Below are 12,271 nucleotides of genomic sequence, written 5' to 3'. Positions count from 1 at the left end.
CACAGGCTTCCTGCCACTGTCATCCTAATCTTTCCATGCAGACAGGAGCAGAGGGGAGAGCGCTGAGCCAGGCCCCAGCTTGCTTTTCTTTCCTGACACAGCCCGGCTCCACTGCACTTCTCAGCTCTTGCTCTAGGTGGTGCTGTTTGACCATTTTCTTCATGTGACCCTCCACTCGGTAATATAAATTCATTCGGAGGATGACCTGATATCAAAAAAAATTCCTTTTGATTAGTAGAATCAACTTGTTCCTTCACACGATACTCTTCCCACTGAGACACATGGATACAATTCTGACTCCAGGTTTGCAACCTTGAGATTTCTCTCAGATGCAATAAAAAAAACAAAAAAGCATTTTGAGTGGCACAGTGATGCCTAGTGCATGATGATGTTTGTCTGCTCAAACATTAAAGGGAAACTTGTGGGTTTGAGGGTGCCCAGCAGCACGACAGCTGCCAATGTAAATGAGCCGTATAGAGAGAGAGGGGGCGGGAGGGGACTACAAACTTCAGAATATGAGCTGTTCGTTTATAAGTTAAAAAAAAAAAAAAGTCAAAAGGGAGCCCAGGATGGTGCAAGAAAGAGGAGAAAGGAAGATTTTCCTTGCAGCTAATCAGGAGAGTTTATAAGGGCTGATTACATGAGTGGAAGCCTTAAGTTCTTTTTTTTAAAAAATGTGAAAATTTGCATGTATGTATGTATGTATGTATGTATGTATGTATAGCTTCGTGTATTACCATTATTATTGCAATCAGCAAATGGATTTACTTCCTTTATCTCATAGGCTCCTTCCCACTCACTTCTGGCAGCACATTTTCCTTTCTCCTTCATCCCAGAACATCAAAGAACAGATGCGCTTCCTAACCCTGGCTCCAGGGGACTTTATACATTGTAAACAGTGCACCTCTAACGTGGTTCACCGCTTAGAGAACGTGTGTCCCATTTTAAAACTGTGACTCCTTTATATTTTGCAGTGCTTATTTTAATAAGAGACATTGGACTTGTGACATATTTTTCATGGAGGAGTGAGCTTAATGGTTGAAAGTAATCGATAAACTTGTTTTTCCTCTGATGCCATCAGCCAAGATCCTATGGCAATAGTAAGAGGATGACACTGGGCTGGCACCCCCTCCATAACATATTTGGACCATGTTTTCCCCCCAGAATGCACATGCAATAGCTTTGGTTTGGTAAGAGAGAGATGGTGTACTTGGTTTCCTTCTGTCACACTTTTGGTGAAATGAATTAGACTTTTAAATCAGGAAATTCAGTGAGATGAGTTAGATTTTTACACAAGAGCAGTGGAGGACTTCCAGCTGGTTGGGGGAATGATATGGAAATATCTTGCTAAATCAGGGTCTGGTGGAATGCTGCTCCCCTTGCAGGCTCCTCTTCACAGGGAGCAATCTGTGGGTTGCTTATAGAACAGAGCGAGCAGGAGGCATAGCATGGTCTTGCTCAGGGGAAGACCCGGTGTTCAGATGTTTGTCATTAGGAACTGGGTGTGGGCTTTTTCAAGTTAAACTGAAGCAGCTGTTCTATTAGGAAGAGCCTCCCAGATCAGCATCTTCTGTTTCTGGATACTCTCCCTTTGAAAAGCCAGATTTCAGCAAAAAGCTTTGCTAATGGTGAAATTGCACAACTGAAACCCTATGGGAGCAATGGGAACGATGGAGAAAGAGGTGGTTATATCATGTACTTCAACAGTTTATTTAGAGGCTGTTGACGTTAGAATAACAAGCCAAGACAAACAAAAATACTCATTTTGGATGAAAATATTGTCTTTTCATGTTATTATAGATAGCTGAGTCCTAAGACTTCTACAGAAACACATTTTCCTAATGAGTGGCTGATTTTTCTGGTTGTGCAAGTAATGTCCAAATTATTGTACAAATTTTTGGCTCAGGAGCAAACATTGTATTGCATATTGAGCTAATCACTTGCCCTTTCTAAGGTAAGCCCTTACCTCTGCTTTCCCTTCATCTTGTCATTTCTGTTTGTTGGGTACAGGTTTCCTGTTGGTTCTTTCTGTTGGCTCTGATGTAACATGAATGAAGTTCTTAACATCCTTTCAGACATAAACACAACTTAGCTCATTGTTTCTGAGTTCATATAGAGGTTTTCTTGCCCCTGAGACTTTCGTGTCAGACAGCTGGATGTTGCTGTGTTCAAGGCTCTATCTGTTGATTTTGTATCCTACAACTTTACTGATTTCACCTATCAGTTCAGTTCTAACAGTTTTCAAATTTTATTTGTTTTTGTTTTTTAAATATTGTATGTTTCATTTTAGAGTCAGGAGGGTAGATGTACAGGTTTCTTAAACAGGTATATTGCATGGTGCTGAGGTTTGGGCTTCTAATGATCCCACCACCCAAGCAGTGAGCATAGTAATCGATAGGTAGTTTTTCAACCCTTGCTCCCACCATCCTTCCCTCCCACCTTTGGAGTCCCCCAGTGTCTATTGTTCCCTTCTTTGTGTTGAGTTCTAACCTTTTTTTAGTGAAGTTTGTAGGGTTTTCTATATATAACAAGATCATGCCGTCAGTAGAGACAGTTTCACTTCTTCCTTTCCTATTAGGATGCCTTTTATTTCTTTCTTTTGCCTAATTACCCTGAGAAGTGGTGTCTGTGGGCATCCTTGTCTTGTTCCTGATGGTAGAGGAAAAGTTTCAACTTTTCACCATTGATCATGGTGTTAGCTATGGGTTTGTCATATATGGCCTTTATTTTGTTGGGATACAGTCCCTCAATACGTGATCTGTTGGGTGTTTTTTTTTTTCACCATGAAAGGGTTTCGAATTTTGTCAAAAACATTTTCTATATCTATTGTGATGGCCATATAGTTTCTATCCTTTATTTTTCTAATATGGTATATTATATGTATTGATTTGCTTATGTTGAACCATGACATGATCATGGTGAATGATTCTTTCAATGTGCTATTGAATTTGGTTTGCTAGGATTTTGTTGAGGATTTTTGCATCTATGTAGATCAAGGATATTGGCCTGTCATTTTCCTTTCTTGTAGTGCTCTTGTCTGGCTTTGGAATCAGGGTAATGCTGGCCCTGTAAGATGAGTTTGGAAGTATTCCCTCCACTTCAGCTTTTTGGAAGAGTTTGAGAAGGACTGGTATTAGTTCTTCTTAAAATATTTGGTAGAATTAATCTGGGAAGCCATCTGGTTTTGGGTTTTTCATTGAGAGGAGACATTTTCTTACGGATTCAACCTCCTTGCTTGCTATTAGTCTGTTCAGGTTTTTAAATTTCTTCATGAGTCAATCTTGGTAGGTTTTATGTGTCTGGGAATTTATCCATTTCTTCTAGATGATCCAATTAGTTAGTGTGTAATTATACCTAGCAGTTTCTTAGGATCCTTTGTATTTCTGTGATATTGGCTATGATGTTTCATCTTTCATTTCTGATTTTATGCTCTATTGAAAACATGAGGCATAGCAGGTAGGGGGCACTGGTCAGGACTTGGGGTATAAACTGGCAGATGTTAAGGTGGGTGATTCTGGTTAACTCAGAAACTCCGAAGTCCCGTGTGGAAGAATTAACTGCCGGTACTCACCTAGTAATGTATATCCTTGGTCAAAAAAGATCCAGCTGAGAATGTTGGATGAAGGGACCAAATCAATATTCATCATTATATTGAAAACAAGTCAGATTGGCTGTGGTCTTTTGACAGCAGGTCAGTGGCTAAGTCTATTTGAACAAAGTTAGGGCAGGTTCAAGGGAGAATCCTGAGATCGGTATTCTTTGTTCCACACAAACTTGCCTTTCAGTTTCTTCTCCCCATGCCTCCAGGATGTCCCTGCACGGCCCGTAGGGCCCCCTCCTTCAGTACCTTGCCTTACGAAGGGGAGAAAATGAGTTTTCCAATGTTAGCATATATTTAGCCTTCCAAAATTTTCTATTTCTATTTTAGGGGAGCTCTAGGAAAACAGCAGATTACTCTAAATCCCCAGGTAAAAATCTGAAATGGTGGAATTTCATATGACCAGGAGACATATTTTGGGGCAAGTGGGCTTTTCACAATCACTTGGACATGAAGGCATCTGCTTCTTCTATGCCTAAAATAGTCCTTCAATTTAGTAGTTTAATTCCTCTTCCACTTTTTCAAATTTCAAGACAATACATGTAGTGACTGAACAATTTGGATCCAAGTTTCACTATTTAACTGCCAGTGTGACCTTGGGCGAGTCACTTAATCTTTTCAAGGCTCAATTTCATCATGTAAAGTAGAAGTACAAACAATCCCTGACTTAGAATATTTTGACTTATGATTTTTCAACTTTAAGATAGTTTGAAAGCAATACACATTCAGCAGAAGCTGTACTTTGAGTACTCATACAACCATTCTGTTTTCCACTTTCAGTACAGTATTCATTATATTACATGAGATATTCAAAGTCCACTTTATTATAAAATGGGCTTTCTGTTAGATGATTTTGCCTAACTGTAGGTTAATGTGAGTGTTTAAGGTAGGCCGAGCTAAGCTATGATGTTTAGTAGGTTAAGTGTATTAAATGCATTTTCAGCTTACAATATTTTCATAAGTTTATTGGAATATAACCCCATTGTAAATTGAGGGGTATTTGTAATAATGATATCTCTTCAAGGAGACTTTGTGAGCCTCTCATAGGAAAATGCATACACAGATGCATATAAATATATAATCTTTCTTTTCCATACATATGATATTCTTTAAGGATATTCAAAAATCTGGAAACAGTTGCCTCCAGGGAGATAAATGGTAGTGGGTTGGGAAACTTTTAACTGTATACGCTTTTGTACCTTTTGCATTTTGAATCAGATGAATGTATAATCTACATAAAATATTAAGATTAAAACATCACCGAATAACTTATCAGGAGTTTGGTGAACATAAAGGAAGGCCTCCTATGGTGGCTGTATTTTATTCAGTGTTGGTCACTGTTGGGCACTTCATAGAGCTTATTTCATTTCATCCTTACAAGCGCCGTAGGAGGAAGGGGCCCCAGAGGGATTCATGGTTAGAATAGCAGAGTAGGAGCATTTGGCAGCTATATTCTGTGTAGGTGATAACTTTAAAGATATTTCTGTTATAAAATGTTTCAAACATACAAAAAATATAGAGAAGCAGTTTTCTATAGTTATTAAATATTCTTAATGGGTAGTCACAGAAATTATCATCCAAAGTGGGATATTCTTGAGAGAAAAAGGAGGTTCTATTTATAATTATGGTGGGATAACAAACTTAAGATGAACAGCTCTGGACAAACTGGGTTGTATGGTTCCTGGAAAACAAGGATTACTGTAAATGTGAGTCCCGCCTTGTGCTTCTCTCTGTCCCACCAAGAAAATATGATCTTGATACAGATGTTCATTGTGTCAAGGCAACCATGGCAAGCATGATCTAGATACACTGTTCAAGTTTTATGCTGATCCTACCTATATATGTCTCAGGAACTTTCCAGAGTTTCCTTTGAGTGCTTCTAAATTTTGCATAAATGGTATGTTGTCCCTTGTCTCTTTTTAAAACCAGTAAGCCATTTTCCCTTCTTTTCCTGGAAAATTAAAGGAACAAAGACCAGGAAATAACAATGTATTAGCTAAGGTTCTGTTGATTGAAAGCAACAGAACCTAATTCTGGCTAGCTTAAACCATGCTAGGATTTAATGAAGAATACTGCAGAATCTTAGATATCTTATGACTGGGAAAGAGGAGGTTCAGGCAGTTCCTGGGATGTCAGCAACAGGTAGCTGTCAATTAACTGCCCCCACACCACCCACTGCTGCCGTCATCAATATAGCACACCACGATGGCTCCCAGCCTCTGTACGTCTGGGTTCCGGTGTTCAAATTCTAGAGACAGCAAGAGAAATCCCATTGAGTCAGGGATCCTTCCCTGGGTCACACTCCCTGCATATGGTCAGAAATGCAGGATTATGTACTAAAGACACAGCTAAAGAGGACCCACTTCACTGTTTTGGGACCATTTGCAGGGGAGGCAAAATTGTGAGCTACTCACTTAAAGAGGTGAGAACCATAAGTTTGCAGGAAAACAAAAATTGGAGAAGAGAAGGATAACACTATCCTACGGTTTCTTCTGAAAATGGACGAAGGGAACAGCATTTCCATTTGGAAATTCTCTCCTGGCATTTCAATATTTATGGATTCTGAATTCTGAGAAAAATCAGTTGAGAAATTAGGAAAATGGGAAGGAACATTCTAATTTTCCTGTGAAAATTACAGCTTAATAGTCAGTATAGAGAACTTACTGGCTTGAAGAAATGCACTGACTTCAAGTCAAGCAAGATGAGGAAGCACTGACATGTGGAGATGAAAGTTAAGGTGAACAGGACAGGAGCAGTAAAGGAGCCTCAGTCAGACTTTCTTGTATCTGTTGCTGTGTTACAAGTGTGTGTTCATGGCCTTGTCCACTGCTAACAGTGAACCATTTCTGCAAATAAATATTAATGTGTTCCTAGGCATAGTATATGTTTCACAAATCCTATGAGAGGTTTTCTAAGAAATGCCAAGTTTTAGAAACAAAATATACCCTTAAATCGGCAATTTTGACAGTTGCTTCTTTCTAGTGCTATTCATCTTGCCAGGAGATCAGAATGTTATGTTATTTAAATGGTATTGGAGGGGATGATTGATGCCTTGTATAACAATGTCATGTAAACAACGATTAAAGCATTAAGTATTTGTGGTGTTACCTTTCAATCTTTAAAGGACTTTTCTTTAGCATTTATTTTGTGATAACATTCATTTCTTTTTAATGTTTTCTCTATTAATGCTATTGGATTTTATAATCTTGTTACAATATGTTGGCTCATAATAATAATAAATCATCATTTGTTATCATATCTCTTTAAAACAGAAGACTACTAAAACTTTTCATATAATCCTGTTACAGAAAAAAACGACTATTTGCTTGTTATTATAGTCATTTATTATTTTTCAAAAACTTGTAAGTGAAGTGTTATGAAAATCATATGAATTTGGGAATTCCCAAGCATTCTCAGAAGTTCTATTTCCTTGTTCCCAAATCCCAATGATTAATATCTGCCAGGAGTCGGAAAACAGTGAAAGGAAGTAACATCCTATGTTGGATACCTGGTAGGGTTAGTGAAGAAACGTTATTGCTGAGCTCTGTGTTACGCTCACGAATGATGCCATTGAGGAAGTCACGCTTGTTGAAAGGAACGCAGATACACAAAGAGTTTTGCTGCTGTCTGTTGGATAAGAACCCCCTGGTCGATTTCAGCTCCTACTGCAAGTTACAAAATTCAATCCAATGATAAATGAAAAGTGCCCAGTGTGCTGGGAAATAACTTATTTTTTGGCTTCAGAGGAAATTTTAGAAACAGTGCCAAGTGAAACGTAAAAACAAACTATGAAGACGTTCATGAATTTCCCTCTGAAGCTGACAGCCGTATTTTAGCAGATGGAACTCCTACTATTAGCCCAACTCTTGGGTTGAAACAGTGTGTCCAGGAAACCCTATGTTAAAATGCAATGTGTTGGGGATATTGTTCCTCTATTTGCTTGAGTTAATTTTCAAATTAGTGTACTCTTGCTTAGCTGTGCTCTGAGGGAATGAACAAAAGATTGGTAAACTCTGATGGAGAACACTGGTCAGGCAGGGCACATAGAATCCCTGGGGATGGTGGTTCCTGGCAAATGGGGGAGGAGGACCTGAGCCAGGCTTGGGCTGGGCTGGAGGAACATGAAGATGGGATCTACTCACAACCCCCAAAACTGAGGGGCCCTGGTAACATATTATTTCACCCTCAGCCATGCAAATTCATTATTTTTATGGATAAAATAGTTTTAAAAAACTAATTTACATTGAAATGTTAAAATATTTATATAGAGATTAGAAATATTTATATAGAGATTATTGGGAATCCCCTCCTAAAGCCCAAACATAAAAACTACCAAAAAAAAAAATTCTGTGTAGGCTAAGATTGCAAATGACTGATGGAATGTAATTTAAATTAAACATGGAAAATATATTTCCTCTTTAATAAAGATCTAAATTCTATTCTTTTTAGGAGCCTTCAGAAATGAAATTCAACTATTAAAAAAAGTATAGAGAAGCCTTTAGAAAAGAAACTTTTCTTTTGCTGTATTATATGTTAAAGAACTTTGATGAGAATAGTTCTAAAGTGTTTAATAATCGATTCCACTGATGTTTCTAGGTATTGTGGGGAACACCTAGAAATTAAATCTTCATCTTTGGCAGATCAGAGGCCTATTATTTTTAGGTAAAACAATTAAAATCTGCTTTTAATAAATCACAAATTTTGCAAGTTAGCCATTAATAGTAAGTGCTTTTCAAAGTTTGGCCCAATACATGAAAAAGCCAGAAAAACATACCTGCATTAGTTTTGCCCATCACCTTCTTATGCTGGCCTCAGGAGATTTATTAACAGCATTCAATATTTTAGGTAGGCTGGATGTGGTGGCTCATGCATGTAATCCCAGCACTTTGGGAGGCTGAGGTGGGAGGATGGCTTGAGACCAGGAGTTCAAGACCAGCCTGGTCAACCTAGTGAGCCCCTCGGTCTCTCTGAAAAGAAAAAAAATTTAGGTATCCTGTGGCTACCTCCAAAAACAAACTCCAGAGGAACTGAATTTTCTTTTTTATTTCATGTGTTGGGATAATGGCTTCTTTTGCAGTTACTTACGAAGAATTGAAGGGTCAGTAAAAATATTTTTTCATCCTTAATAACATGAATTCTCTAATTTGTGTGTGATATAATGCTAGATATTGTGCCAAAAGTGTTACATAGACATAATCCATGCCCATTTTCAAAGATAATACTAATATAGAGAATAAGAATCATTATTATTGTAGTAATTATTATTTTAGTAATAGTAGTAATAATCAAAACAATTACATCAAACACTTATTAAACCCTTATTATGTGATAGGTACTGTGTAAGCAATTTCCACATATTAGCTCCTTAAATGTGATCACTAACCCCATGAGGTAGGTAGCATTATGTCCATTTTATAGATGCAGAAACTGAGCTTTGAAGAGGGAAAGCAACTTGCCCAAGGCCATGCAGGCAGTCATTGATAAGGGTGGGGAGCGAGAAGTTGAAGTCTGAGATGTAAGTTCACAGACACGAGTACACAAACACGTACAAGATACTCGTATGACATGTGGGGTTGCTTGAAATATGTAATTGACTTTCCCCAGCACAAGAAAGTGTTTGGACAGATTTCAAAGGGATCTAACACTTCCTCAGAGGACTGCCCTACGATATTTTTCCGTGTGCTTTTCTGCCTCTTGTCCTATACTTTTGGCATTTCTTCTGCTCTTAGAGGCAATGAGTCAACAGCATATTTTTAGCACCTCCTGTGTGCATAGAAGTGGCCCCTGACTCAATGGGAGTGTATAACTACCATGGGCCAAATCAGTGTGCTTTCCTGTTAGCCAGGGGATTATAGAAGAACACGCTCCCCTGATTCCAACAGAACTTGCTGCCACTCTGATGTCTTCATTGTAAGGCCTCTAAATGAATGTTCAAGAAATTCATGTTAAAGGCACGTGTCATATGTGTAACTTGTAAACATTTGTGTACTTGTCTCTGTGTCCTTACACCTCAGGCTTCAACTCTTGTTTTTACCTTTATCAATGACTACCTGTGTGCTGTGTGGTTTTGGACCAATTGCTCACCCCCTCTAAAGCTCAGTTTCTGCATCTGTAAAATGGATATAATGCCATATATACATAGATATAGATATACATACATATATATAATATACAAACTGAAATATATAGTTATATAAATATTTCAGTTTAAGTTTCAAAAATCACTGGAGGGTATTTTTATAATACCCTTCAGCAATTTTACCTGCTGCCTTTGCACATTCTGGTGAATTTCTAAATGGAAGTCTGATAGAGATTAATCTTTTAATGCATCATAAATAAAAAAGAAAATCACAGAATGATGTAGCTGGAGAGGACCTTGGGGATCTAGTGTTTCATGAAAGATTAATGTCCTTGATCTGTTTGTAAGTGTTTTGGAAAAATCTTCCATGGTCAAATAAAACTTGGCAATGTTGGATTAAAGTTAAATAGTTTTTTTTTTCCTGCAGAACTTCATAGTCTTTAATATGCTAATATGTTTTGTGAATCTACAAGGAATGAAGTGTTTCAATGCTTATTTTACCCAGATTCTCATTTTGGTACAGGCTGGTCAAGCTGAGTCAGCTAGTATGTTCTCTAGATGGAGATGATGGCTGATGCCTTTTTGAGAGCAAGAGAGTCCCCAGGGGAAGCAAGGGTATATCAGTTGCTCCATTTCATGCCAAGGATCCTCAGTCTTTAGAGGCTCAGAGAAGGCTGAAAGGCTACTCTAGGCTATCAGGGCTACCATTCATTGTGACCCATGCTACAGAGAAGCTTTGAGCTCAGTGCAAAGGAGTGACCAGCCCTTGAGAATCAGGAAAATTTATTTATTCCTGACCTAGTCCACTGAGGACATACAAGGAATGGGGCAGGGGAGTGTCACCAGCTATGGTTACAAGCTAGTCTGATTCTCTTTCATTAAGAAAACTGGTCCCTGTGAGTTTAGATTGGGAAGCACCAGGTTAAAAAATTTTTAGGCCAGGAGTGGTGGCCACTGTACTCCAGCCTGGGTGACAGAGTGAGAATCTGTCTTAAAAAAAAAAAAAAAAAGTTAAGTGATGTCTTCTGTTGAGGACCTCTCAGAACTTTTAATATGAAAGTGTGCATTGTGAAGAATGGGAGTAGAGTGTACAGGAGTTTTAAAAGCTACTTGGTCATGAAACTCTTGCTTTGTGCAGGATTCGAGGGGCACTAACATTCTGAGGAAAATATTTTGGGAAACATTGATCTAATCCAAACTTCTCATTTTACCAGCAAACAACTGTGGGGCCCTCTAAGTTTCCTTTCTCCATCATTGTGACAAATTCATTGGAATTAATTCAATCAAACCTGGGGTCAGCTTTGAAGAGATTTATTTAGCAGGTAAATCTGTTTTGTACATTTTGAGGGAGTTCTGAGTTTCCATAGTCAAAAACCACAGATCAATTTAACCAACCTTTATGGAATATCACCTATGGCCCAAAGACCCTTTAGCTACAGTGATGGTCTACAAAAATATAAACTGTAATTCTTGCAATACAGGAGATTAGTAATAATGGTCAATATAATGATGATGACACCATGAATAGCTAACATTTATTGAACGCCTTTCTATTAGTCAGGCACTTTACTAAGTATTTTAATCCTCCCAACAATTTATGAGGTAGGGATTATAATAATTCCCATCTTATAGTGAGGACACTGAGGTTAGGAAATTATCCTAGCCTAAACGTTAAGTGTAAGCATGAATAGAAAGGTGTTATCAGCCTATAAGACATTCCTTTATGAGTGATACAAAATCCTATATAAATTCAGAGAAAAGAAAAGTGGTTTTAGAAGTCCTTGATCAGTGAGTGTGAAGCATGTGGTGGCCCGGTTACTGTTTGTTTGCCCATCTGTCCTCCCTCTGGGGATCAGCACCCCCTTACTTTGGAAGAATTGTTTTCCTTTTCACTGTAAGGTTCTTTCTGGCTATGCGATGGGGCACATTGCCTCAAACTAGCCCTGTTCCAGTCTTTGAGAACCTTGAAATTGGAACCAAGGGAAGAGGATTGCCTCTTGAATGGTAATTCTCTAAAATCTAGTCTGAGGTGCTGGTGCCTAATCCCTGGGTCTGTGGAAGGAGCTGGGCTGTGAGAGGGGAGAATGATGTTGATGTCAAGAGAGAGGCAGGTGCTAGGAGCAGAGACATGGAGGCCTGGAGGGTTTCTGGGCTTCTCTGAGGCTTAGGGTTTGGATCATTGTCTTCATTACTGGAACAAAGGATTTACCATACCTGCTCTTCTGGGAATGAAACTGTTCTGCTTTGCAAAATAAAGTGTCATTAGAAAGAGATCTTAAAAACCCCACACCATAGACAGGTGCACAGATCCGTAGAAGTGTTAAAGTTCTGTCTGTTGGATGCTAAGCCAAGACTCTTAAGTATGTTCTAAAGAGAAACTGGTGTGTGTAGGCTGTGCACTCCCAGGGAGATAAAAAGTTAGGAACTTTATGGGTTGGGCTTGGTGGCTCCCACCTGTAATCCCAGCACTGTGGGAGGCTAAAGTGGGCAGATTGATTGAGCTGAGGAGTTTGAGACCAGCCTAGGCAACATGGTGAAACCCCATGTCTACAAAAGCTACAAAAATTAGCTGGGCGTGGTGGCATGTACCTGTA

This window comes from Pan troglodytes, chromosome 5, assembly GCF_028858775.2.
Source record: "Pan troglodytes isolate AG18354 chromosome 5, NHGRI_mPanTro3-v2.0_pri, whole genome shotgun sequence".
Lineage (NCBI taxonomy): Eukaryota > Metazoa > Chordata > Mammalia > Primates > Hominidae > Pan > Pan troglodytes.
This window is presented reverse-complemented; position numbering follows the sequence as displayed.